Raw genomic sequence first — 27,773 nt, 5'->3', positions numbered from 1 at the left:
GCTCCGCCGCCATCCTCCGCCCCCGGCCTAGCGCCTGGCCCTCCGGTGGGGGGCCGCGGCGTGCGTGCGCCGTGCGGGGACCGCGCGTCGTTTCCAAGACTGGGGCGCGTGGAGGCGCACCCCCAGTCCCACCCCTCGGGAGCGGTGCGGCTCCTGCAGCTCCAGCACGGCCCGGCCCGCGGTCTGTCCCCGCGGGGCCCGGCGCCGGGGTCCCCAGGCGCGGCGCAGCCCCCGTCCGGGCCGGCGGCGCGGGGGAGGGGCGCGGCGCAGGCGAAGTTGCTGAGTTGCTCCGCACGCTCCGAAGTTGCAGCCGAGACGGCAGCTTCCCTCCCCCTTCCTGGACCGGGCGACTCGGCGCGCGCGCGCGCGCACACACACACACACACACACGCACACACGCACGCACATACACACCCGTCACCACCCGCTACCTGCCCTCGCCCCAGCGGCCCCCGCCCAGGCTCGGCAGCATCCCTCCCGGCGCCCGCGAGGAGCCCAGGTTTCCAGCGGGGGCGGGCTGGGGGCGGGCGCACCCCACCTCCCCGCTCCGCCGTGCAGGGTACATGGGGCTGGGGGGGATGTCGTGGGGCTTTTGCACTTTGCTTCGCCTGCCATACCCCGCACCCTCCCGGAGCAAAGAGGGGTGTGCGGGACCGGGACGGGGCCCGCGCGGCTTTTCCATCCCCTCCGGTAGGGGGCTTCGCGGGGGGCCGCGGGAGGGGCTCCGCTAGGGGCTGAAGTCACCGACAGGTGTTCGCGAGCCCACGTGACCAGGGAGGGGCCGCGCAGGGGAAGCCGGGGTGGGGGGCGGGCGCCGCCTCCCTCCGGGTCCCCCGCGGAGCTCGACGGCGGGTGCGCGCGGCCCGGGCGGCTGGGGAGCTGCTGGCGGGCGGCTGCTCTGCGCGCCGTGCCCGCGCGGCCGGCCCGGGAGTTGGCGGAGGAGGAGGGGAGGGAGGGGATGCGAAAGTGGGTCAGGAATGTAACTGGACGCTGCGCGCCCGCAACGCATCCCCCTCCCCGCCCCCGTGTCGGGCAGAGGTGGCCCGCGCCGGCCTTGGAAAGCGAGTGTTTGCTGTTGTGGTTCCCCGGCATTATCGGTGGACGGTTACCAGGGAATCCCGAGGGATGTGTTTCCCCGTGACCCTTTGGGCAGAAAAACTTAGTTGCCTCAGTAACCGAGTTTGGCTTGGATGCAATGATGCAGTGAATGTTCTAGGTGAGCCTGACCCAGAGAAGGCTGCAGTTGCGCGAGGGGGGTGGGTTAACTTTTCTTATTACTGAACCAAAACGTGAAGGGAAAGCTGGCAAGGCGGTGGTGTTTTGCCCTGTTTCGTGTTTGTTTTTTACTGTTACGGAGAACATAAAAGTTTTTGCATTGGAGTTTGAGTCTCCCAAATGCAGGCACAGGCTGCCATAAACTTAACCCAAGTTCTAACAAACGCTGACTTAGTTCCTACAAAGGTTTGAAGCTGGTGTCCTAGAGTTGGAAGGAGCGGGAGACAGTGACAGTTTTGTATTTGGGGAAGGCCTGAGAAACAAACGTGAAAAGGCCTTTATTAAAAGAAGAAAACAAACAACTCCAAACCCCATCCTTCCTCAAAGCAGGAGAGCAGCCCAGCTCCCTCCTGAGCACAGTGGCACCTTCCACCCACCCACGTGATTAGAAGGAGGGATCCAGATTGAAAAGTGATGGGTTTTGGGTTTGAAAGCGGGTGGCACGGGCAGAGTCAAGGAAGAAATAATAATAAAAGATGAGGCCTCAAAGAACAAAGATTAGCTGTGCTAAGTGCGCAGCCGGCTCTCCTTGAGCACCTTTCCCATTTTCCCCTCTGCTGGTTTTGTCCCCTGGGCTTTAGTCACCCAGTGCAGGACAGGCTGTGGAAGCAGGGCCCAAACAGCCAGGAAGCGGGAAACTCCGAAGGACGGGGAGCTGCTGGAGTTTTATTCAGAAGTAAAAAGGGTGTGTTATCCTTTAAAAAGATCTTAAGAGTTATCTGAAAGCTGATTTAGGATTAACGTAAATTTCTTTTTCCAACGCAACCCTAGTTAAAGAAATCTGAATTGAGATGTGTGTGTGTTTATTTGTTCATTTTGTTTTTAATCTTCACCCAAGGATATATATTTTTATTTATTTATTTTTTTTTTAGAGGGAGGGAGAGACAGAGAGAAACATCAATGTGAGAGAGACACATCAATCCACTGAACCCACAGCCTAGGTATGTGCCCTGACGGGAATCAAACTATCAACCTTTGGGTGACGCTCCAACCAGCTGAACCACCCGGCTCAGGCAAAATTGATATATTTTGAATTAAAGAGTATATTTCCATAGGAAGCAAAAACTAGTAAGTTGAACTTTTATAAATTGAATGATATTGTAAATATATGGAAGAGCTCATTTTGTTGTGAAAACTTGTGGTCTAACCATCCTCAATCTGCCTTTTTTTTTTTTCATTGAGTTGCTCGTTAGTAAAATAATAATAATAAAATAATAATAATAGTAGTTGGCCTTCTTTGGAGTGGTCCACTGGACTTTTTACATTACTTTCTAGATAGAAGATCTTCAGTTCAATTGGCAAAAGCCTTCATTTTCATTTATGGTGTTTGCCTAAACTGTCGAACAACTATGGTTGGAAGCTGACAAATTCCATACATTGAATAGTCTTTCATTCTGAATGAAAATAGCAGAGTTACATAAAAGTCTTCTGGAAACTTGGAAAAAATGAACATGTTTATGATTGTAGATTTTGTCACTCTGTTAAGGAGCATGATTTCCTTCTTTGTGAGATAGTTAGACTTGAAAATCTTGGTTCAAACCAGAATCGTTGCTATAGAAACAAATTGAAAATGGAAGTTAAGAAGGAAGTGGCACGCTTTCTTTTCCTCTGATCCCTTCTTCCTACTCCCTGAATTTCATCTGAATTAAGGAAACATATATAGGGTGATCTTCATTTTAGTTATAAATCAGATTTATAAAGCAAATTAAAGAATGACTGTCTGTTAAAGGATTGACAATAGGATTCTTCATAAAGGGAAGTGTTCTCATATAATGTGAAGTGTAGTTAATCCTCACTTGAGAATATTTTTCCCATTGCTATTCAGAGAGAGTGGAAGGGAGGGATGGAGGGAAGGGGTAGAGAGAGAGAGAGAAACAGTGATGTGAGAGGGACACATCCACTGCTTGCCTCCCGCACACACCCTGACTAGGGGCAGGGAGGGAACCCGCAACCCAGGTACGTGCCCTTGACTGGGAATCGAACTCACCACCCTTCCCTGCTCCAGCCGATGCACTGGCCAGGGTTGTTCTCGTATATTTAATACATTTGTTACATAAATTTGGGGGCACTTTTCAAGAAATCATGTATGTGTAAGCAGGTTTTCACATGGATTATTTTGGACAGTGCATTGGTAATCATTTACTGGCACCCTCAAAATACTTTTTTGATTGAAAATATGTTTTAAACATCTTAGCCACCTACTTTGTGTATAGAATTGTGTTAAGCACTCTGGAGATTATAGAGACTCATACTTTTGTTCCTAAAAGAGTCAAGTCTAATATGGTTTAGTTGGGGGTGACAGCTTGATGACAAATATAAGAAGTTTTTAACTGTTCAGAAGTTAAAAAACACCAGTAAAAATGTGTGCATATATGCATAAGAAGAGATGATGGATTCTTAGGTGAAAGAATGAGTTGCAAAGGGGAATAATGAGAGATTTAAAAGAGTTTTTTTTCTTCTATTTATTCTCTAAAATGTTAACAATCAACCGGTATCGCTTCTGTGGAAGAATAAAAGTTTGCTTATTTTAGGGAGATGTTGCCAGGCAGCCATTGTTCAGTGGACTGTCAATGGAAGTTCAGTCATAAAGTGCCCAGGAACTTCCTTGGGGTGGGGCAGGGGCGAGAGCAGAGGGTGAGAGGGAAGGTAAGAGAGAACACACCCTTACTTTAGGAAGGCTCAGATGTTGCCCGGTGCTCTTCATGTCCTGCGAGGGTAGCTGTCAGGTGACAGCCATCAGGAAGTGCTCCAGAGGGAGTTGGTAGAACTTGAACTTAGGTCTTAAAGGATGTACTCGATTTTTAAAGCTAGAGAGACAGGCCTTCTTAGTGATAGAACTAATAGGTAAGCCAAGAGGCAGGAAGTTGCAGGAGATGGATCAAGTATGAAATTATGTCATTTAAATGATAGATTGGCGACAGACCAATGAGGATTCATAAATGCCTGGCCAAGTTTGATGGTAGGACTTTATCTGCAGGTAGTGGGAAATTGTGACAGAATTTTGAGCAAGGAAAATACACAAATTTAGGTTTGGGGAAAGTTAACCATGCGAGTTAGAGTGGAATGAGAGTTTAGGGACCATCGATGGCTACTGCAGAGATCCAAGGGGGCCTTGGAAAAGGGTAGTATCAATGGGAATTGGTTGGAAGGCAATGCTTTGTGAGTTGTTATAAAAGGAAAATTGACAGTATTTTATAGTGTTTGGTTATAGAGGTCAGTGGACTTGAAGAGTCCAAGGTGACCGAGGATTTAAATCTTGAGAGGTGGTACTATCAACAGAAAATGGAACAGGAAGCCAGTGCTCAAGGTAAACTGAAGAGCTTATTTGAGAATGGAATTGTGATTGGCAGCTGGATTTAGGAAAAATGGATGAGTCTTGGCACAGTAGAGATGCAAGTCATCTACATAGAAGTAGGTGATTGTTGGTCAGAGGTACAGAACAAACTAAAGTTGAATTTGGTGGCCAGTTCTAGCGAACATTAGAATATATATGTACATATATAATTTTTCAAAATTCTCTTTCCTCAAAGAAGTACAAGGTAGTCATTCCTGGGGCTTTGGTTCGAGATGATCTACTGCACCAACCCTGTTTCACCCAAGTTTTTTAACCCAGTGGCTCTCTAACCTGGCGCATCAGATTAATGGGTCCCACTCACGGGCACTGAATCACGATATCCTGGGCTGGCAGCCTGCATTTTTAATAATAAGCTCTTACAGGTCAGTCTGGTGTGGATTTCTTTGAAGGAACTAGTACCTTAGCCAGTTTGTTCCACAGTCTGAGACCTCTCCCTGAGCCTTCTATCTCCCCTCAGGAGAGCAAGAATTCTGACTTTTCATGTGTTGGTTTCAGCCTGTTCTTTTGCTTTGTATCTGATGGACTGTCATTGATAGGCAGTGCTCAAAGTTGTTTACATCCAGATGACCTGCTGCTTTCCAAATTTAGCACAGGTTTGGAAGCCTGGATGGATGTCAGAAGTTCTCTGCCTAGCTAGGTGGGAAGGGTTGGGGTTGAAGTGCCATGTGTGTGCTGAGTGACTCACACAGTGTCCATCGAAGCATGTTGAGAATGATGCAATATTGCAGGCCCTGGGCAGACCACTTCCTGTACCTTTGGCTACATAGACCCAGGGTGTGGCATTTGGCAGTATTCTCAGGAGGAGACTGGCTGATCCTCTCCAAGGGAGCTGAGAAGTCAGAGACAAGGCAAGGCGAGCTCTGGGCTCTAAACACCACAGCTGTTCTAGTTCAGGGAGAAATGAGTGGTCAGAACGGTGGGGTTGGATTTCTGAAGGGTGATGACTATTCACACCTCTTTCAAGGAATACCTGTCGGTCTATGTGTCTGGATATTTCTTTATTGTCAGAAAAACAAAAGTCTCTGCTACTGAGCAGCAGCAAACAATTTGTCACAGGCAACTTTCGGTTAGCCTGATGCTAATTATCTGGCTACAAATGATCATTCGCTCTTCCTTTTCCTTCCCTGTTTATAACGATAAAGAGACAAATTCACATGTCCCTATTACTACACGTCTGGTGGACCAACCGGCAGAAGCCAATGATTAAAATTGATGGGGGAGGTTGTAGGAGCAGCGGCCCCTCCCCCTCCATGCAGAATTTAAACTCCCGGTCTTTCTAAGCCTCTAACTGTTGCAGCCAGGGGTGGGTTATTTTGTTGTTGTGGAGCCCCCCCCCCCCCCCAAAGAACAGTAGAAGACGATAGAACCAGCTTGGTTTCTTTTCTGCATTATGGTAAAATGCACATCACATAAAATTTGCCAACTTCACCATTTTTAAGTGTGCAGTTCAGTATTGTTAAGTACATTTACCGTGTTGGTTAATAGAATTCAAGTTTTTCATCCATTTGGCATATAAGGGGATAGTCTAAGAATGTCAGCAAGTGAAATCCAGATGACACAAAACCCTGTGAGTGAGAGAGAACAGCATTAAGCACAAACGCTGAGCGTCCAAGTCCTCTCGTAAGAGAAGGCAGGTAGGTGGCTCTTGCCCCAGCGCCCCAGTGCGTCCTTTCATGGCAGCTGATTGTGCAGTAAGCAGCAGTTTTGTGCTTGGGGTTTCTTTAAGAAGCCAGAAGTAGTGCTAGTATCTTGATACAGATTTTAAAGTTTTCTTGAAGCCTTGAGTGTAGAATGAGAGGATGTGCTCGGTCAAATGTGAATTTACAGAATTTAATTCACACAGTTTCCAGAGTTTGTTGCATATTTTTTGGAAATATTTTCTTGACATACACTGACGGCCAGGTAATATTTGCTGCTGTGATCCTAGTTTCTCTAGTGAAATGCAGCTTTTTATGAAAACATGGGTATCAGCAACCATAGAAATTCTCAGTAAGCAAGAACCTCTGAATTTATTATGATGTAAATGATCACATCATTAAATGAAACAGTTTTTAAGTTTAAATAGTTAAGATTCACGAGAAAGATTGGGAACATTATTGCCATTCATCAGAGTTCTTGGTGGACACAAATCTATAGATCACTTCTTTTTTTTAGCTCATTTTTTTTTTTACATTAGAAAATTTATTTTCACAACCCCTTACTGTTTGCACTCAGTCATTTACAATACCCACAAAACAGGTTTGAAGCTAGTCAGTCCAACAGGATGTTTCCTGCTGGTCCAAAAAAGTTGTGGGTTCGTGTTTTCCCAAAGGAGACATGCCTGCCTTCATCTCTGCTGGCTCTGGAGGTTCAGAGCTTATTTCACAACCCTCCATTTAAAAAGCGCTGCGAACTTTGGGAAAACTTAGAGAATCCTTCTGAGTTTACCTTATTCAAAACTGCCTTAGTAAACTTCTGCTTATCAGCCCTGAGAAGATGTGTGAAAACCAGTTTGGCAACTTTTTTTTAATATAGCATGCTAGAGGGCTTTGTGCAGAGAGTTTTGGAACACTGTCAGTGTTGGAACTAGAACGGAATGATTTTTTTACACAGGAATATTCATGATATATGTTTCTCTGTGCTTGGAGGACTCATCTTTTAAGAGCCAAGATTTCATGGTGGGACTTAATTACCAGTGGAAGTAATGCCAGGCATGGGCCATTGAGAATTTCACCAAGAACTCAGGAGGTAGTTTCTTTTGTATGAATACCGACGTATTCACAGTCCTGCACATATGTACACCCAATATAATTGACTGATTCTCTTTTTTTAAAAAAATCAATTTTGTTTATTTTACACAAATCAAAATATATTGCTAGCACAAGGTAAGGTGCTATTTTTGACTTTTTGGCATTCTGAATTTCTGTTTCACGTTTGTTTTTTTCAATAGCAGTTACTCTCAATATTATTTTGTATTGATTTCAGGCGTACAGCATAGTGGTTAGACAACTGACTGATTGTGTTTAGAAGTAGACTTTGAAGACTTTGTACTCTCCTGGTATAGAAATACAGTACTTCAGATGAGAGCCCTCTCTAAAGGATTAATTTGAGAGTCAGTCCCGTGAACTATTTGAAGGGTGTGAATTAACTATTTCCCAGGACAGTGTGGTCATGAACTTCAGCTAATTTCCCAAAAGGAAAGTGGCAGCCAGTTCATGCTGCTGCATCGCAAATCTATAAAACGTGCAAGTTCAGGTGATCCTGCGAGTCTGGCATATCTCAATTTCTACTTTTCTTTTGAAACTGAGATTACACATTTTACTAGAAAAATACTCCAGCTTTAAAAAGCAAACCATCCGGCAATCTACACGAACCTATTTTACGATGAAACTCTATGACACATCGGACATTTCTGTGCTGCGTGTTAGCACAGAAATATATTGTTCTACAGCCTTGCCCCTTTGCTTTGTCATTTCTGTGGTTAGCAGGGCCTTCTGCCTCCTGAAATGTCAGCCCTCAGACTCGTGTGTATTTTGCTTTTGATTACCTTGGTCCCCAGCCAGCCTCGCATTCGACACTTTCCTCATAGGCAGTACATAGGTGCTTCTTGATGTTGAGCTGTTAATCTTTTTATTATTTCCTGTCACTTGCGCCATGATTGATGCTCTTGAGCCTGAGGGGGGAGAAGTGATGAAAATGACTTTGAAAACAGCTTTGAAAAGGAGTATTTTAAGCTGGACTTGGGTCTTACCTGAGACCATAAAACGATTGAGAAAGCACACGGTCTGTTCTGCGAGGCGGGGCCTGAGCGCTTTGGAGGAGAGTGAGGCTTTCCTGGTGTCCGCAGCGATTCAGATCTCCAGGCCTGCCCGGGAGGTAGGCGAGCGCGAGCGCTCGGTTCTAGGGAGAGCTTTCAGAAAGGGCTCCTCTTGCCGTTGGGATTAAAAATAAAATGCTTTTTGAGTCGTAGGCATTACCAAAACTCAGACCCTGTTACCTCCCCAATATTCCCCTTACCCTATATCCAGTTCACTAACTTTGGAAGCTCTTTCCCCACCCCAAACCCAGCCTGTAGCATGCAGGGTAAAAGAGATATAACATAAAATTTGGCGCCATAATCACTTTAAGAATATAATTCAGTGGCATTGATTACATTCAGTATTTTGTACAACCATCACCATTGTCTGTTTCCAAAATTTTTGTCACCCCATGCAGAAACCTTACCCATTAAGCAATAGCTCCCAGGCTCACCTTTACCGTCTAATCTACTCTCTGTCTTTTGTGCCCATTCTAGATATTTCAAGTGGAATCATACAATATATGTCCTTTGGGATTTGGCTTATTTCACTTAGCATAATGTGTTCAAAGGTTATTCATGTTGTAGCATGTGCCAGTACTTAAATTTTTTTGGTGGGTGAATAATATGCCATTGTCTGTGTAACCACATTTTATTTATCCATTCATCTTTAATGGACACTTGAGTGGTTTTCATACTTTGGCTATTTTGAATAATGGTGCTGTGAATTTATGTAGCGTGGCTGTACAAGTACCCGTTCAAATCCCTGTTTCTAGTTTTTTTTTTAGTATATACATAGCAGTAGAGTTGCTGGATTGTGTGACAACTCCATGTTTAACATTGTGAACTGCACTGTTTTCCACGTTTTCCATTCTCACTAACAATGCACAAGGGTTACAATTGCTCCCCATCTTTGCCAGCTCCTATTATATTCTATTTTTTTGACCATAGCCAACCTAGTGGATATAAAGTGGTATCTCATGGCTTTGATTTTCATTTCCCTGATGACTAATGATGTTGAGCATCTTTTCATGTGCTTATTGGTCAATTGTATGTTGTCTTTAGAGAAATATTTATTAAGTCCTTTGCATTGTCCATTATATATATATATATATTTTTTTTTTTTTTTAATTTTTATTGATTTTAGAGAGAGAGGAAGGGGGAGAGAGAGAAACATAGATTTGTTGTTCCATTTATTCATGCATTCATTGGTTGTTTCTTGTATGTGCCCTGACTGGGGATCAAACCTGCAACCTTAGCACATCAGGACTATACTGAGCTACCTGGCCAGGGCCTTATATATGTTATGTAATGTCTAATAGTAGTATATAGTTAATAAAAATTTGCATGTGCTTCGATATATGCATAATGGTTTTAAACATGAGGGATATACTTTTTAAAGTTTGGAGAGCATTGTTGTACAATATAATGATGACCCATTTTATTTATTTGCCTAACATTAGCAGGAAACTATTGATGAAAATTCTTTAGCGAATCTGATTTGGCCAAATATACATTCACTGGAGTCTCCGTATGAAACTAACCACAGGGTCCCAAGGCTATCTTTTAGGTTGTTTCCTTTTAGCACTTAAGAAAGTAAATCTTCTTGGATGGGTTTCAAGTTAGATTTGACTTATGCTCAATCCTATTTTGTGGTTAATGTATTTCAGGGTTCTAGTGTATCTTATTTTTATTTTTTTTGAAGATTTTTAAAAGTCATGTTCAGGCAAGTGCTGAACCACTATTAGCTTAGTACACATGTAAGTTATCAAAAGTTACCCAAGGTAATTTTGATGTTGAAAGCAGTTTTAAACAATATAGTGTATCTTATTAAGAGAGAGAAATGGTCTTTCATGCCATGTCCCATAGGAGGACCAGAAGGTATAGAGTAAATGTAAAGGAAGAGGCTTGGCTCTAAAATAGTAGTAATAATAATTTTTTGAATGTCGTAAGATTCTTTTGATTATAGAAAGAGATTAACCTTTAGGGGGATTGAAGTGCCCTAATTTAATGATCCAGTAAGAGCATTTTAGGCCTTGGGTTGATTTTTTTTTTTTTTTTTTTGGACAAATAGGTTTTTTTATTGTTCTGTTCTTTGAAATAAACTTTAAGTTGCCCTAAAATGTCAGCTTCTATGAAAGTGTGATATCACCATCCTAGCACATCCTGGTGTATTTCTTGGATAGTGTCCACTCTGGCAGGCTTTTTCCAAATAAAACATTTGATTCAGTAAACACGTGTTTTATCCAGCAGCCCAAGTGGAGAATTTTAAAACCAGTGTTTTTGTTTGGCCAGCAAACATTTTGTTTCAATCCTTGCAGTTAAACAAGTGGGTAAAATTTAAGTGGCCTCCTAGTAAAAACAAAGGCAGAACTGACTTCGGAAAACTCTGCTGAGGAGAAACCTATTTGCTGTCAGAGTGTCAGTTTAGACATTTGGGGAAATAATTTGTATTTCTGTATAATTTTGTACTTAGTTGCAGTCGGAGTGGAAAGTCTTAGTTGGGCACGGGCTCTTAATTCTTTTTTAAAATATGAGGAAGATGAAAAGATGAAGATGAAGAAGTATAAAAGAATTCTTAAAAAGTATTGTTGTATAGCTCTATTTAAATTTTATAGCTTGTCTTTAAAACGTGACTAAAACACCATTGGGTATTTGCTCTGCATTTCTTACCGCTTCTCTAATCATTTCAGTGTTAATCCCTCCGCTGTCTACTACCACCCAGCATCGATGTTAATTATCAGGCTCCAGCTTTTAACTTTCATAGAAATGGTAGTAAAATCAGATTTTGGTGAGTTGGTGTTGCTTTTATTTAGGATTCCTTACCATTGAACATTCTAGCTGTCTTTAATGGTTTATCTTCTGAAATATATCTTTGAATTTTTAAATTTGGAAGTTTGTGGGTGCCTTTCTTTTTAAAAGCAGGCCTCTTCTATTCAGGAAGATGACTTGCATTTTCTTAAGAGGATAATCAGAAATTAGGAAATAGAGCATACATGCAGAAGAACATAGAAAAAGATGGATATCTGTGGTTGAATGAATACTTGGCAAGTGGACACGCATGTAACCCCCATCCAGATGAAGTAATAGAACATTGCCTGAGAACCGTCTCTACTTCAAAACCACCTTCCCCTTCTCGCCATAGGAAGCCTACAGTTCTATAGATATACTTAAATGACATCATTTAGTTTTGCAAGTGTTTGGTATGTAACACTTTTTACTTGTTTGTTTTTATCAACAATATGATTGCAAGACGTAGCCTATAGCTGGGATTTATGGGTTTGCACTGTTTGGCATTCCTCTGTACTACGCCGGTCCGTTAATCCATTTTACTGTTGATGGGTGTTTGAACTGTTTCCAGCTTTTGGCTTTTATGAAAAAGGCTTGTAAGAACATACACACATACACACACACACACACACACACACACACACACACACGTATATATGTACACATATGTGTGGTGTGTGTGTACATACGTGATATATACACACACATATATGCATATATATAATCTAGTATGGATGTGCAAAAGATTTCTAAGGTGTATGTGGGAGATGGATTGTGGGGTTGTAGGGTATTTGTGTGTTTAACTTTATGCTATAATCCAAACTCTTTTCCAAAGTGTTTGTTCCAGTCTATATTTCCGAGGCTCTCCTGCTGCATATCTTCACTGCAGTTTGGTGTTGTTAGACTTCAACCTTCATCAGTCTGGTGAATGTGCTATGGTGTCTCATTGTGGTTTTAATTTGCTTTTCTCTGATTAGTAATGCGGCTTATTGGCCTGTTTTCTTAAGTATTTGTTCAAATGTTTTGCCCATTTTTCTATGGATTGTCTTTTTTTTTTCACTGCTTTGTAGGACACTTTTACATATGCTGGTATGAATCGGTTGTTAATTATACGTGTTGCAAATATCTTCTACCACTTTGTGACTTGTCCTTTTACTCTGGTTATAAAGCCTTTGGATGCACACAAACTCTTAATTATAATATTGTTGGATTTATCAATCTTTTCCTTTATGGTCAATAATTCTCATATCTTGTTTAAGAAATTCTTCCCTGTCCCAAGTTCATGAGGATACTCTCCTGTGTCCTTTATAGTTTCGCCTTTACGTGCTATTTTATTGTATCTTATTAACCTGAAACTGATCTTTGTGGATGTTGTAAGGTAGGGATCTGTTTTTTGTTTTTTGCCTGAATGTATAGTAGTTGTCCAGGCACTATTCAGTGAAGTGCCCATCTTTTCCACGTGATCTGGAAGACTGCCTTTGTCACACACACAGCAAGCGGCCACTTGTGTCTGTTTCTGTGCCGTCTATTCTGTTCCACTGACCTCTTTGTCGATCCTGATCCAGCCCTGCACCACCTTAGCTACCACAGTTTCCTAGTGAAGTCAGGACCCCTGGGAGGGCATGTTCTGCCCTAGTCCTGTTTCAAGCATGCCTTCTTCTTGGCTTTTTGCCCTTCGACATAAATTTTGAAGACAGGTCCAATTCCCTAACAGAACCCATTGGAGTTTTTATTAGGATTGCAATGAATCTGTAGACCATTTTGGGGAGAACTGGCATGCTTACAATCGGGAGTCCACCATACTGAAAGGCAGCATGCAGAATCTTCAGCTTCCTGGGTTCAGATCCTGGCTCCACTCCTCACTGGCCATATGACCCTGGAGAATTTATTTAACCTTAGTGCGCCTGAATTTGCTTACTTGTAAAATAGGGATCATAGTAGTACCTACCTTATAAGGTAATTGAGAGGATTAAATGATTAGTTACATATAATATGTGTAAAGTACTTAGAATAGTGTCTAGCACGTAGAAAACATTATATAAGCCCATGAACATCGATTTCTCTATTTATAACCTCTTCAATGTCCCAAGAAAGTTTTATAATTTTCTTTATAAAACTATATATAATGTATATAAGATATATTGCTACATATACATATAACATATAGAAATACATATAATATGTATTCCTAGAAATCTTAAAAATTTTAATGCTATTGTAAATGATATTTTTAAAGGTTTTTTTAGGGGTGTGTAGAATATTATTGTGTTTTTATTAGTATGTTTTATGAGCTGGCAATGTTTGATAATTATTTAGTGCTTATGTTGCATAAGATGCTGCTAGGAGCAGGCAAGAAATATGGACACTTCCATCTGGGGGATTTCCCATCACAATTGCTGCCCTGGTTTCACGGGATTGAACATTTTACGAATATTGCATAATTTTAGACCATTGTATCTCATTGCCTTTGTTGTTGAAGCCTGTTTGAGAGTTTTGGTGATCTGGCTCATCTTACGTTGTATAGCAGGCTACTTTCAGTTCATTATTTCTTTTAAATTTATGAGATCGTTATATGTCAATATTTACTTGTAGACCACCCACAGTGTGCTTCAGACCCTTGTAAGGTTTTATTTCCAGTGCTCCTAACTGAAGATGCCACACCCTTTGAGGTTGGAGTCCCTACTTTGTGCATTGACTAGCACCCAGCATAAGTAAGCTTTCTCTGGAGGAAACTCAGGTTGTTCCTTTTCTGTTTGTCACACATGTCACATACACCTCTCTGGGGTTACAATTTTTTCTTTTAATAGAGAGAAAGGAAAGGGAAAAACTAGAGAGATTCCCCTCGACATGTGCCTTCCCCTGGTTTCGGTTTAGGCTTTCTGGTCATGTGGCACTCCGCCCCACGTGGGAGGTGAGGACCCGAACTGCCAGGCTCTGTGTGATTTCACTTCGTAGCGCAGGAGGCAGAAACTCAAAGTGAAACCAATGAAAAAAACCAATGTGTTCTTAATGGTTTTTACCCAAACCATAAATCTGTTTCTTGGAGGGAGAGGGGAATCACCCAAATTTGATCCGGTTTCTCAGTATGTTCCAAGGTAGTGTTAGTTCAGTGAGCACCGGTTGGGGCTTGCTCAAGGGGCTCAGTGAAAATGCAGATTCCTGGGCCTGACCCAGGCCAAGGGAATAAGACAAGGAGGCAGGGATTTAAATATCTTAAGATGCCCTGGGGGTACTGACAGTCCGCAGGGCCTGGTAACAATGCTGAAGTCATGGTAAGCTCAGGTTTTCACTGATCACATATCACTTAATGGAAAATTTCATAAGAGGTTTAAAATAATATAGCCAACACCTGTTAAGTGCCGTGTGTCAAGTCACTTCACATTTACATCTAGGAGTAGACTACTGTGATTAGTGCCATTTTATAGAAGAGGAAACTGAGGCACAGAGAGATTGAATAACTTGCCCAGAGTCAAATAGCTGATGCAGAATTGTCATTGTCTTTGTGGATCCTCAAAGCAAAATCCTGACCTTTGTGAATTACAAAAACAAAAACTGGCCTTCAGCAGAAATGGGCCCAAAAGGTCTACTTGGATCATAACTGTGCCTTGCGATTGTCTTATGTGACATAAATTATTCCTTTAGGAAGTCCTTCCTGAGCATTCAGAGGCCCATCGGCCTGGAGTAGGGAATCCACAAAAGAAAGGCATATACAGGAAATTACAGTCTCTTAAAAAAACTAGTAACTTCTTAGCAGATGCCCATGCAGAAATGAGAAGACTTTGGGATGAAATAGAAATACTGCCTTCTACCAGGCTCTGTGATAAGTGTTTTACTTGTTTTTTCCCACTTATTCCTCAGAATAACTTTCTTCATTAACTTCTATTAATAATCAGTTGAACCAGGTAACTAAGGCTTAGTGACGTAAAGAAACTCATGGTCATACAAATTCTACATTGTGGTTGCGATATGAAGATAATGCCCCTGTGTCTCCAGACCTAGCCTGGTTCTACTGTATTTTCTGCTTTTGACTCCATAATCAAATAGGATTTTCTGTTTTCTAGAGAATGGCTATCCGTGTGACAGTAACCCAGACACCCTAGTCAGTAAGATCACTCTGAGATTTAAAGAGACCTTTTGATGGCTTATAATGTCATTCATCATTTGCTTGGCCTTCCTGTTTTGTCTCTGGGTTCTGTTGTCTTTGCCTGACCTCTTGGCCAGGTAAGGCTCCTTCAGAGCTAATATTACCATGGCCAGGTTCATGGCCTCTAACAAGATTGGCAGATGTCTAGAAACTGGAGGAGGCCCAGATGTTTTTGAAGAAACATCGCAGCTTTGCCCATAAGTACTCCATTTGCTTACCACTGTGCCCTAATTGGGCTCCTTAATTTTCATGAGAGGATGTTCAATGTCTAGTATTGTTCCATATGCAGGTGGGAATTTAATAAAATTATTTTTGAGGCACCTCAGAACTGTAGAGTGTTTGGTCATGAAGAAACCTTAGAAACCATCTAGCTTGCACAGCAAAGGAAGCCATCAACACAATGAAAAGGCAACCCACTGTATGGGAGAACATATTTGCCAATGACACATCTGATAAAGGGTTAATATCCAAAATTTATAAAGAACTTATACAACCCAACCCCCCAAAAAACAAACAATCCAACTTTAAAAATGGCAAAGGATCTGAATAGACACCTCTCCAAAGAGGACATACAGATGTCCATGAGACATATGCAAAGATGCTCAATGTCACTAATCATCAGAGAGATGCAAATCAAAACCACAATGAGATATCATCTCGTACCTGTCAGAATGGCTACCGTCAACAAATCAATAAGCAATAAGTGTTGGCAAGGATGTAGAGAAAAGGGAACCCTAGTGCACTGCTGGTGGGAACCCAGATTGTTGCAGCCACTGTGGAAAGCAGTATGGAGTTTCCTCAAAAAATTAGAAAATGGAACTGCCATTTTACCCAATGATCCCACTTTTGGAAATATATCCGAAGAAACCTGGAACACTCATTTGAAAGAATAGATGCACCCCTGTGTTCATTGCAGCATTATTTGCAATAGCCAAGATTTGGAAGCAGCCCAAGTGCCCATCAGTAGATGAGTGGATAATAAAGCTGTGGTATATTTACACAATGGAATACTACTTGGTTGTAAAAAAGAGGGAAGTCTGAGGTTTTGCAACAGCATGGATGGTCCTAGAGAATACTATGCTAAGTGAAATAAGCCAGTCAGATAAAGAGAAACACCATAGTTTCATTTATATGTGGAACCTAATGAACAAAATATACTAACAAACAAAATCAAAACAGACTCTTAAGATGTAGAGAACAGATTTAACAGCTATCAGAGGGGAGGGGATTGAAAGGCCCAGTGAAAAAGGTGAAGGGGTTAGACAGACAAAAAAAAACCTTGTAGACACAGATAATAGTATGGTGATTGCCAAAGGGAAAGGGGAGGGGGGAGGTTAAAGAGGGTAAAGGGGAGATAAATGGTGATGGGAGGAGACTTGACTTGGGGTGGTGAACACACAATATAAACATGATGTATTATAGAATTGTACACCTGAAACCTATTAAATTTTATTAACCAATGTCACCCCAATAAGTTCAGTTAAAAAATCATCTAGCTTGATTTCTCCATCTTACTGAAAAGGGAAAGGAATACCTATGTATTAAGTGACTTGTTCAAGGTAACTAGTTAGTGGCAAGACTAGAACCTAGTTCCTGATACCCAGCGCAGTACCTTTATTCTACCCCTTTAATCTGATTTTATACTGGCACTGCCTTAAGCTGAATCATGTCATGAATAAGCCATGAGAATTTTAACTTCAAAATGATTCCAATGGTAGGGCTTTCTTTTAAAGGCTAGTGATAAAGTTATTGTAGACTTCTAAATATACAATGGCAGATGCTGGGAGAAGCTCTCCTAAAATATTACCAGGCCTCCAGGAGAGTTTAATACCCATTTGCTTTTACACATTTATAAGGGTGCAGAAGAAAGCCTAACAAAAAGCTCCTGAAAGGAAGTGGAACATATGGTTGTTACCACCGTTACTACTTTTTAATCTACTCTAGGCCTCCTCCCTTACTGTGGAGGCCTCACACTCACAGGCGTGGGCTGTAACTTATGCCATCCCTCTGACCCAGTGTCCTTGGAGAGTGAGCATAAGAGTGGAAGAGCCCTAATAAAGGATCCATTCATTAAATTCAGTAGTTCATTCATTAAATATAATCCCATCAGTGTTGAATAGTTGAGGCAGTAACATCAGGGCCCCTGCCTCTAACTCATTACTTGGCCCTCTGCTCTACTTCATTCATACTAATTTTGTCCCATTGACTTCGCTCTGAGATAGACTTGAAAAGCTGGTGGCCTTTTTCTTTTCTTTTCAACATTTTACTGAATAGTAATATTCACACAGAAAACTGCACATGTCGTAAATGTACAGCTCCCTGAATTTCACGAACACACCCTGGGCAGCATTTGAGCACCACAGACATGGTTTCACAGTCTGGCTTCACTTACCGTCTGTGTAACCTTAGGCAAGTTATTTAACCTTTTTGAGCCTCAGTTTTCTCACCTATCAAATGGGAAAGAAATAATAGCATTTCATAGGTATTTGTGGGGAGTAGATGATAATACATATAATTTACCTGGCATTCTTCCTTTCCTCAATCCCAGGAGAGCTTCTGTACATGAACACCTTCAAAGTGGATCAAATGTATGGTAGTTGAACTTTTTAAATGTTAAATAACAGCTCATGAATCAGGAAGTGTAGTTAATAATATGGACTATAAAAAAACAAGTGGCTAAATGTTAACTACCTACTTTTCTACAGCTGATTTTGGCCCATTCTCTTCAAGGGCTCATATGAGAAACTTGGTTTGAGGTAGATTAAAGATTCACAGTGTGTATTTATTCATATATATCCTGCTTCATCCCAAAAAGGGACTACAGAAATACACATAAGACAACAATTTATTTTATTTATTAAAACAAATAAATATGTGAATGGAGGCTGAAGTAGAAATGTAAGCTAAAGCTTCGGGTAAGGTTGGTACACAAAATGCATGAAATTCAGATCATTTGCTAGATGAGGTTTTTAGAGTTGGCTTTGAGCTTCTTACCACTCAAAGCAAATAAGGGCAATGACTAGTAATAAAATTCAGAGCACCCTGTAATATAAAAACAGTGGTGCAGGAGAAACAGTTTTAGCCTTGGCACCAAGACCTTCCTTCCATGGGTCTTCACAAAGAGAACTTGATGTAAAGTGGTGGGATTCCCTCTAACACATAGAAACGATCTGATTTATAGTGCTGCATCCCAGGCTCTGCCTCAAAACCAATGCCCAATTTTGTAAAAATAGTTTTATGAATGACCATAAACTGATAAAATTCGATTCTCCATTTTATTACAATGATACGATGAAAATTAATACAGTCTGGTTACATGTAGCTGGTAATTTTATTTGTGAAGTTTCTAAACCTGCCAAGCAGTGGCATGGTGAGTGGGAACTGTAGGTTTAGACTGGATGGGAACAAAGAATTTTCCACTACTGTCCTTAAGAGACTCTAAGGAGGAAGCAGCCTTTTTATGGGGTGCTTGGGAAAGTGAGGTTGGGAGAAGCTGAGGCAGAGTGGACTTTCTGGGTGTCAACTACAGTCTGAGAGAGATGCAAGCCTGAGACATGAAGGACTTAACCTTGGGGAAAATATGCTTCATTGAAAAAATTATGGTACCTTCACCCCTGAGGAGCAGGTTTCGGGGTAGGATAAAGACGTCAGTTTTGGACATGTTGGGTTTTCAGCTTCCCTGCAAGGGAAGCTTTATTCCTCCCTCCCTCCCTCCCTCCCTCCCTCCCTCCCTCCCTCCCTCCCTCCCTCCCTCCCTCCCTCCCTCCCTCCCTCCCTCTCTCCCCCCCCCCCCCCCACACACACACTCATGTAGCTTTGTCATTATGGTAGCTACAGTATCTGGCAGATTCCAGATGAATGAGGGCATGTATATTGAGGCAAATGATTAAAAATAGGGTTCAGTTTTGAAATTTGAAATTCGAATGTTTGTAAAATAAACCACCCTTAATAGTAGAAAACAAATACGATGTTTTATTATTTTCACTGGTCAAGTAATAGGTCTCATAGTCTGGTTTGGGGACTCCCAGGGATCCCTGATCTTTTCAGTGGGTGCATGAGGGAGGTCAGACTGTTTTTATAACAATAAGATTTTCTGGTTTTTACTTTTTTATTATCTGGGCTAACCCAGAAGATACATGGTGTGTGGTATCCAGTCATCTTCTCTAGAGCCCAGCACTCAAAGAGATTTGAAAAAATGTAAAGCAATGCACACTTCTAATAAAGTTTTGTTTTGGAAAATAGTTATTTTTCATAAAAAATATGCTATTTATATCAACATGTAATAGGATTGTCGTTTTTGATAAATTGGATTTAAATTAATTTCTAAAGTGGAAAATACAAATATATATAACTGACATAAAGGAAAGCTCTTTGATCATCAAAGGAGTCCTGAGACCAAAACATGTGAGAGCCCCTGTGTTAGGAGTGTGTGCACCAGAGACTGTGGGCACCGGGCATTAATAACGGCACACAGAGCAGTGTGGCCCCTAAGTTCTAAGAAATGCTCCTCTACATCATCCCTGGACACAAACTACAAGTATACATACAATTGTTCCAAATAGTGTGGGCATCTCCACTTTGTTCAGCAGTGTGTTCATGCAACAGATATTTAGTTAAACATTGGGGTTATGGCAGTTAATAAAACAGGAAAGGTCTCAGCCTTCATGGAACTTATGTCTAATAAATGTGTGCTGAGAAAGCAGAATTGTCAGGCATTTACAATACTGTATATGAGAGATAAATACATACGCTTGGTATCCAGTGGTGACTCTGGGATTGGTACGAAGTGGACTTCTGATTGAATGAATGCCTCTCTCCGCTGTGGGCCAGGCCCATGCTGAGTGCTGTGCGCGTTAACATCGTAGCAGCCCTGTATAGTAGAACGTCGGGTGCCTGTGGAGGTGAGGAAATAGAAACTCAGAGAGGTTAGATAACGTGTCTTAAGTTTTTCAGCTAATAAGAGAGCGAGTCAGGATTTGTGCATTTTTATAGCATCATTGATTTAGGTAGTCTTTCTATTCTAAGGAGACAATAGACCTCCCCTTTAACAGTCCCACACCCGTGTTAGAGAAGGGACTGGCCTTACCATCCTAAGGCAGTGTGTCTTTGGACCATGTTCCTGCACAGGTGCAGAGAGCAATGGGACAGAAACCTTCACATCCAGGTTGGGAATCTTCCACCACCAAGCAGCCAATGGAATAACCACGGAAGGCCTGTTTTCTCACACCACCTTTCTGCCACAGCCAGCGAAGGTTGCACATTTCTTCTTTCTTTGCCAGAGCAGAACGCTGTTAAGTCTCTCCTAGAGGTGACCTTTCTGGACCTGTAAATGCTTTAATTTGGACCCTGATAGGTGTGGTGCCCAGTCTAGGAGCACCTTTGGCTTCAAAGACAGTAGGTTTCAGCCACTTGAGTTTTCCTGGCAGCTGCCACAGTAGGTACTTCTGGTCCTGGAGCAGCCTCCTCTGAGCTTTCTGATGCACCAACTCCCCTGCCCCTTCCACCCTCCCAGAACTTTCTCCATTAACTGCCAGAGGACATCGTCACCTGTGGTCAGAGCCCAGTATAGTGACTGCTTTGTGTGCCACGCCCTCCAGAAAACAGTCTGAAATCTGTGCCCAATTTTGGAATCTTTCAGAAATCTCAGCAACTGAAAATGTCTCATCTCAGTGGAGAGTGCACACACACACACACCCACAAATAATCTTCAGGTCAGGATGGAATTAGGGCCTCTGCTTGCCAGAATGTTGACTTGCATCCTAACTCCACGCATATCATTCTGTAATTTGAAACACCCATTGTCAGTGCAGCTGACGAAGCGTGGAGAGGTAGCTGGTGATGGTGGCAGAGGCACGCCCTGTGTTACGTAGCTGAGTGTAAACCGTGCAGGCAGGTGTACCTTTTTCCCCTGGATGGTTTCTTCAGTTGAAAAATTCCTTAGCCAACAAAGCCCTGTCACCTGTGATGCCCTGCTTCCTGTCCTCACTGTCCTCTCCTGTCCTGTGGCTGCTCATCCTTGCATTTAAACAGCCACAGCCGTCTGGGCCGCAGACCTCTTGCCCAACTTATCAGTCGCTCCCTAACCTTTGTACTGTAAGCTTGGAGAACTTTCGGTACATTCACAGGGCCGGCAGGAAAACAGTGCCTCGGTGCTCAGAACAGTCTCCCCCGCACCCCCCGTCCCCAGGCCTCCTTGCCCCTTGTAACTCTCTGACCATGGTTTCAACAAGGGCCCTTCCCCAGCTTTCTCAAACCCCGCGTCTTGGCTGGCGTTTGGGGAGACGGGGACAGCAGCTCCAGTAGGGTATTTACAGCTGGGTGTGTTTTCACCTGGCAGGGGTAATCGGGAATTTACTCCCCTTTCTCAGAAACGGGTTGTCAGCTCCTGCCTTCCACCTGGCATTTTAGCGGCCCCCTCAGGCCCCGACCTCAGGGTAAGGCACGTTGTCCGGGCGGGTGGTAGTCAGCGGATCGGTGCCTTCGGAGTTGTCTGAACAAAGCAAGATGGAGTTGTTGGTCTGGTTTAACCACAGCCCCTTTGAGGAGAGCCAGACTCTTTATTTCAAGCAGGGCCAACCCAATCGGAGCCCCCCCCCCCCCCCCCCCCGTGTGATTTCTGGACCGGTGGTGGTAATGTGGGGACATTGGAGTGAGTTGGGCTCATTCTGACCTTGGGCAATTTCACCTCTAAACCTGTCTTCTACATAATGGGGGCATATATCTGCCTCCAAGGGCTGGGGCAAGGGTTAAGTGGTCAGGTAGGCAAGTCTCTGGGTCAAGACTGAGTCAGGGCTCTTGATTTTTGCGAACTCTTTTTGTGTCCAGCTTCGTGATCTGAACCTGTTCAGAGTACCAGTTTTTGTTGATCCGACAACCGCCCCCCCAATTAGCCTTAATAAGGCCGTCACGGCCATAAGGGTGTCCTTAGCTGCTTGGAAGGGTGGAAGGGGAACAGAACAGAGTGGCACGTGAAAGCCCTGCTTCAAGCAGCCTGGACTCCGGGAGAACTGCTGGAGGGCAGCACTGGAGGCAGCTGGAAAGCACCAGCAGAGGTGCGAGCCGGGGGAGCGTCTGCGCGTCTGCGCCCGGCCTGCTGGCCGCTTAGCCTTTTGCTGACTGCTTTCACTGCTGCACGGGCTGCCCCCAGACAGCTGGGGGGCCTGCAGGGCTCCGGGAGTGTGTACCCATGCCACGCCTCCTGACGACAGAGCAGACCCCGGTGGCGCCTGCACAGGGCGACGTGGCCTTGTGGGGCCGCCCTCTGACTGATGCTAACACCGTGAGTGCTCCCAGGCCCGAGCAGTCAGAAGGCGCTGCTCTGGGAGGCCGGAGCCTGACGCCAACCCCACCATTGTGCAGCGTTGGACCTTTAGCAAGTCCCATCAGCTCTCTGCACCCCAGTGTCTCTCTCTGAGTCCTGCTCTCTGCACCCCAGGCTCTCTGAGTACTGTGAACGTGTGTGTTACACTCGTAGGCCCTGAGGTCCTCCCCGCACTGCAGTGTGTGCATCTGAAACCCTGTCTCCGGGCCTTCTCAGAGGCAGCACCGCCTGGCAGGATTAGCACCTGAGGAGCAGGCGCTCACTACCAGCACCTCTCAAACCCTGCCCCAGTTTTGAAAAATTAGTGTTTCGCCTCCTGTCCACAGCTGTGGCCAAGGTTGCTGGAGCAACAACCTCCCGGTTCCCAGCACCCCTGCTGCCTCCCCTCAGGCCAGCCTGTCTCAGCGTCTGTCCCGTGAGCCTGCTTCTCATGGGCCACACAGCCCCAAGTCAGCAGCTCATCAATGAGCCTTCCCTTTTGGGTGTGCTCTTCCTGAATGACTTGTAACTTCCATTTTTTTGCAGCTTTGCTCTCTGATCTCAAAGGGCCACATCCAACAGAATACTCGTGTTAAAAAAAAAGAAAAAAGAAAAGGTCTTGGTGGTTTTTTTCAATATCTCTTTCTCTATTAATCAAAATGACTTTGGTTTAAATGAAATGCCTTACACAGACAGGACGCATTTAGAAGACTCGAGCTGTTTGTTAGAAAGTGAAAGTAGCTGATAATCCTTTTTTATATTCAAAAACACTGGCAAGTCACTTAAACCTTTTTCTTCTTGGTAACTTAGAAAAAATAGCAGAGTTGCTTGAATTTTGTCGCCTTTTATTTTTCCCTCCTTGTGCCCAGGATAAAGATGTCAGATGCTTTTGTGCTCCACACTCCTGCTAAACTCTTTAGGTAGGAGAAGTAATTGGCTTTTTCCTTGAGAGGAGGGTAGTAACAGACTGCGTCTGAGCTATTCTCTTGCAAATCCCAGTGGGTACTGAATAATAAAGTCTGTCTAGCCTCTAGTCTGCAACTCTTCTCGCTTTCCTTTGAACAAGGGTAGTGAGTTGCTCTTTTTCTGCCTGATTCTCAAGCTGAAAAAATCCAGTAGGTGGCCAGAGAGTCTTTACAAGACTAAAGACGGCTTCAGAGAGCCATTGGACCAGGTTTTAAAAAGAAAAGTGGGCTTGTATCTTTGTCCAGCAAACAATGCTGGAGGAGTTGAATGGTGCTTCAGGACCCCAGCTTAGGGACAGGTGACTTATTTAGGCAAGTTACAAGTTGACATGTTTGACTATAGCTGTTAAATTCTCAAAATAATCCCTGAACTGGAGTTCAGACTGTTGAAGCAAACACTCAGACCAGATCTCTGAGCCAGCCTCATTTTATAATGTGGTGTCATCCTTTGGGACAACAGCCCCTCAGGTGTTCTCTCTGGAACATGAAAGAACTGTTAGCACTGCATGAGCCAAACCCCAGGAGTTCCACAGGCTGAGAACTTTGCCCTTGGTAAAAAATTCTGAGTTGAGGAGACAGCGATAAGGAAATTGCTCGACACTGTTTTATGGTTCCAGCACTCAGTGTCCTGTGGTGCCCGCGTTCTTTGGTTTGAGTTGTACAAAGCCCAAGAAGCAGGGATCACCCTGCTGGTTCCCTAGAACTGGCTGCGGCTCAGTGTACATCCATGTACCCAACCACGGGATGTCGCCAGGTGCAATCTTCATCTTTGAATAAAATAGTCACTGAATGTGCCTGGTGCCTTTAGCATTCGTGTGAATATATATATGGCAGTAAAATATACCTTACGTAAAATTTACCACTTTAGCCATTGTCATGGCATTAAGTACCTTCATATTGTTGGGCAGCCATCACCACCATCCATCTCCAGAACTTTTTCATCTTCACAACCTGAAACTCTGTCCCCATTAAACACGAACTCCCCATTCCCTCCCCGCCGGCCACTGGCCCCCATCATTCTGCTTTCTGTCTCTGTGAATTTGACTACTCTAGGGACCTCACAGAAGTGACCGTACAATATTTGTCCTTTTGTGTCTGGCTTATTTTAGTCCCCGTACGTTCCTCAAGATTCATCCACACTGAAGCATGTGTCAGTACTTAATTCCTTTTTAAGATGGAATAATGTTCCATCGTACATGTACACATTTGGTTTATCCACTCATCGTCTCTGGACACCCGGCTTGCTTCCATTTTTCCACTGGTGTGATAATGGACTTCGGATTCTTTGGGGTAGACATGCAGAAGTGCAATCACTGGATCATAGGGTAACTCTATTTTTAATTTTTTAAGGAGTTACCATACTGTTTTTCATAGAGGCTGTACCATTTTCCATTCCCACCAGTATTACACGACATCCTTGCCAACGCTGAGTTGTTGTTTTCTGGTTTTTTGATGCTCGGCATCCTGATGAGCCCACGGTGGTGTCTCACAGCGGTTTGGGACAGTGGTTGCTTTACGCGGGTGTTCGGCGATGTGCACGGCTGAAGCCTCCGGCCGTGTTCTGTGCGATGGGACAGGGCGTGAGGAGAGGCTCCTTCCCCTTTTTGTTTCCTGGCGTCCACAGCTGCGAGCATGTGCTCTGTCTGCCCTAGCTAAGCTCTAAGGCTCTTCGGGCACCTACGATAAGAGACATGAGATCGGGACTTGCTCTTAGAAAGGAGGCTGAAGTGGGTTGGAGCGGGTTAGGATTCCTTGAAGGTCTTTCTTCCAAGCATGTGGGCAGGGGCTGAGGCACTTAATTTGACCAGTCTGCTGAGGGGTGTGCTTTCAGTGGGAGGCTAACCCACCACTCACACATTCTTTAGTTTTACAAAGATCTACTCCTTCCACACTCACCTACCACAAAAGCATTAGTTTTCTAGGGTAAATGGATAAATGCAAGATTTGTTTATCGCAGGTTTATGTTTTAAGTGGAATGATTGCTTTTTAGATGATTTTGAAAATTGCGTCTCCAATCCCAGATTCTGTACTGCAAGGGGATAACACATAAAGTTCAATACGTGTAAGATTGCCTACTTAAATTGGTAAAATAAATACTGTAATGCAATTACATAAAATTTGAGAAATAGGAAATATATAACCCATTACCATTTCTCACACTTCTTTTTGTAATTTCCTTTTCAGTCCTTTCTAACATTTTTTAAAACACAAAGCTGTAATAATATGTACATATAGTGTGTAAATAAAGTTTTTCAAAAGGGTTGTGCCCATTTACAGTGCCATTAACAATACAGCAATGAACGTATTTGTATTATTTTGTTATATTTTGGTGGACTTCGGGCATTTTTTTCTAATGAAAGAGGAAAATTAAAAATGATTTTGCTTAATATATATTTCTTTTGTAATTTTTTATTACAAAATACCTTTTTCCGTTTTTGTTTTTAATTTTTGACATAGAGATGGTTCGTATTTTTGTTGTTGTTGTTTTGTTTTGTTTTTGAAGGGCTTTGGAGCTTAGGAAAAAGAGAGAGGCAAGGAAAACATGCCTGGGGAAGAGGGTGGGGAAAGACACCGGTGTGCTCCAGGGAGAGAGCCGTTGAGATGGTTCAGATTTCTGCATGTTTCAGCCAGTGATTTTCAACCTTTTTCATCTCATGGCACATAAATGAATTACTAAAATTCTGCGGCACACCAAAAAATATATTTTTGCCGATATGACAAAAAAGAAAATAGGTATGATTTTGATTCATTCACAGTGGATGGCTATTGCTGTGTTGGCTGCTGTCATTTTTTTTGACAATCTAAGGGAAAAGAGACCAGTGCCCCTGACTAATAGTCAGGTACTGCATGCTTTAAAAGTTCTTGAGGCACACCAGTTGAATATTGCTGAGTTAAGCATTTATGGTTTTTCTTTTCTTGATGTGCCTTTAATTTCTAATTTTATATAGTCTATTCCTTATTTGCATTTAAGTTGTAAAATTTCTTTCCCCTACAGTGGTATGATACTTTTTTTTTCTCTCCAGCAGTATAACAAACTTTGGTTTTGTCTTATTTCTACATTTCTAACTAGTTAATCCTAAAGAATTTATTTGGTGTATGGTGTGAGGTAAGAACTTAACTTGATGTTTTCCCCCAAATTGGTAGCCAGTTATTCCAACAGTAACTAATTACTGAATAATTCCTTCCATGTCTGATGATTACTGGTGCTTTCTTGATCATAAACTGACTTCTAATAAGTATATTAGACAAATCTATTTCTAGTTTATTCTGTTCTATAAATTAGTTTGTTTGTTTCTTGCATAGTCCCAGGCTCTTTTAATTACAGACTTATAATTATTGTAATATATACTACCCCTTTTGCCTATAGTTCTTCAGCAAATTTTTTTCTAGTCTCACTTGTTTGTTTATTTATTTATTTATTTAATCCTCACCTGAGGATATTTTTTCCATTGCTTTTCCAAGAGAGTGGAAAGGGGAGAGAGAGAGAAACATTGACATGAGAGAGACACATCCATTGGTTGCCCCCCGAATGGGGCCAGGAATTGAGCCTGCAACCGAGGTATGTGCCCTTGGCTGGAATCAAACCCAGGACCCTTCAGTCCATCGGCCGAAGTTCTAACCACTGAGCCAAACAGGCTAGGGCCTGTTTCTTTCAGACACATGCAGGAATTATCTTGTTATATTTCTCCCTATAAAATATTTTACCCAGTTGGGGTTTTTATCGGAATTGCATTTAACGTATAAATTAATTTGGAATATATATTTTAAATATAAAAATTTATTCCTATCTAAATCTTGCTTCGTCTCTATTTCTTATTATATCTATACTTATTTAGGTTATGTCTACGTGGTTTTTTCCCCTTTTATTGATTACACACAAACCTTATGAATTTGTTGCTTTTGAATGGAGTTTTAAAAATTGGACTTTTGTGATAGTTTTTGCTTTCATATAGGAAATGTGTGTGTGTGTGCATGTGCGCGCACATACATGAACATTGTAACTATTCACTTTACAGAGCAAAGCATTGAAAAGAACACAGTCTGTGCAGTCTTTGGATTGTCAGACTTGGGTTTGAATCCTAGCTCTACTACTTACCAGATGCCCAACTCTGAGAATACAGTGCTACAATATTGGACATACAGGATTTTAATAAATGATAGCTATTGCT

At 42.7% G+C, this 27,773-nt stretch overlaps 1 protein-coding gene across 1 annotated transcript in view; it reads left to right on the top strand.

The window, feature by feature from the left end:
• The first annotated feature begins 424 nt into the window (after positions 1 to 424).
• The window catches only part of RREB1 (ras responsive element binding protein 1), a 170,772-nt gene continuing 143,423 nt past the window's right edge, over positions 425 to 27,773 (top strand). Inside the window, exon 1 of the mRNA XM_081145040.1 lies at positions 425 to 499. The gene's annotated coding sequence lies outside the window, so the exon portion shown is untranslated. The remainder of the gene's footprint in view (positions 500 to 27,773) is intronic.

Source organism: Miniopterus schreibersii, assembly GCF_964146895.1.
Source record: "Miniopterus schreibersii genome assembly, chromosome: 8".
NCBI classification, from domain to species: domain Eukaryota; kingdom Metazoa; phylum Chordata; class Mammalia; order Chiroptera; family Miniopteridae; genus Miniopterus; species Miniopterus schreibersii.
The sequence above is the reverse complement of the archived record's forward strand: the minus strand, read 5'-3'. Positions and strand labels throughout refer to the sequence as shown.